Source organism: Loxodonta africana, chromosome Y, assembly GCF_030014295.1.
Source record: "Loxodonta africana isolate mLoxAfr1 chromosome Y, mLoxAfr1.hap2, whole genome shotgun sequence".
In the NCBI taxonomy this organism is placed as follows: Eukaryota; Metazoa; Chordata; class Mammalia; order Proboscidea; family Elephantidae; genus Loxodonta; species Loxodonta africana.
Window position 1 is genome coordinate 21,918,213 of NC_087370.1, and position 1,301 is coordinate 21,919,513.

Below are 1,301 nucleotides of genomic sequence, written 5' to 3' on the forward strand. Positions count from 1 at the left end.
TTCCTGTATTTTTTTTTTTTTTTTTTTGATGTGTCCCTGTTATTGGAACATGACTTTCCTCCAGGGTCAAGGTTCATCTTGTCCTTTTCCTGCACAAGCCCTGGAATCAGTCTTTTCTCCAAGAAACTCTGTTTCCTTTTTAAGAAACAAAGATCTGGGCATTAGATAAAGTTATTGCTCCTTGGTCCTCACAGTGAAAAGAGCTAGGAAATATATGCGTTTGTGTATATACACAGAAAGACACATATTTATACCTATTTCTGTTAGTATTGCCTATGTATATTTCAAAAACCACGAGATCATACCCATATCTCTGATTGGAATGCAACACCACAGGGTTCGTTTTAGCCTTTTCCCTTACTTTATATGTTACTCACTTCTCTGATAATAATGGTGCTGGTTCTCATAACCCACAATACATCAATTTGATGAATCTTAGAATATACATAAAATGGTTTTAGAATTGCTGACTGTGAGAAGATGAACCACCTTGCTGAAAGCATTTTGGTCATTGTTCAAGGTTCCTTAAAGCCTACTGTTGGTGAGGTTGATGAATAAGGGTGGGTAAGATCAGAGGTGGCGTAGTGGTTAAGAGCTACGGCTGCTAACCAAGAGGTCAGCAGTTCGGATCTGCCAGGCGCTCCTTGGAAACTCTATGGGGCAGTTCTATTCTGTCCTATAGGGTCACTATGAGTCAGAATCGACTCAACGGCAGTGGGTTAAGATCAAAGGGACCACCCAGTGGCCTTGTGATAACCTGTTGAGGCATAATTTAGCTTTCCTGCAAAACTGGCCCATAAAAGTGCAGAAGTCAGAGACTAAAGGGAGCTACCTGTTTGGTGAGGAACATCCATTCATGTGGAGGGTAATATGTCCTGGGGACATGGCAGCTCTGCACTGGGACCCTCCCAGACCTTGCCTTATGTATCTCTTCATTTATATCCTTTTTTGTTATATTTAAGCTTTTATAAAGATGGCCTTTTTGTGAATTCTGTGAGTCATTCCAGTGATTTATTGAACAGAAAGGAGGCTCAAAAGTAAGGGGGCTGGGGACTCCTGATCTTGAGGCTGGTATTCTAAGGGGGTTAGAGGGACCTCTTCAGACTTTTAGCTAGCAGATCAGAAGTTGGGAGTCATTCAGACTTACAAACTTGCAGCTGGTGTCTGCCTGCTTGGCAGTCTGAAGGACTTTAAGTTTGTGGAACCTACAACCTGCTGTGTATCAAATAATATTAAATCCATTTACACCCTCTAGTTTTGTACCTCTGTGTTTCGGTACAGAATTTTTGGCTAGTTCCTTT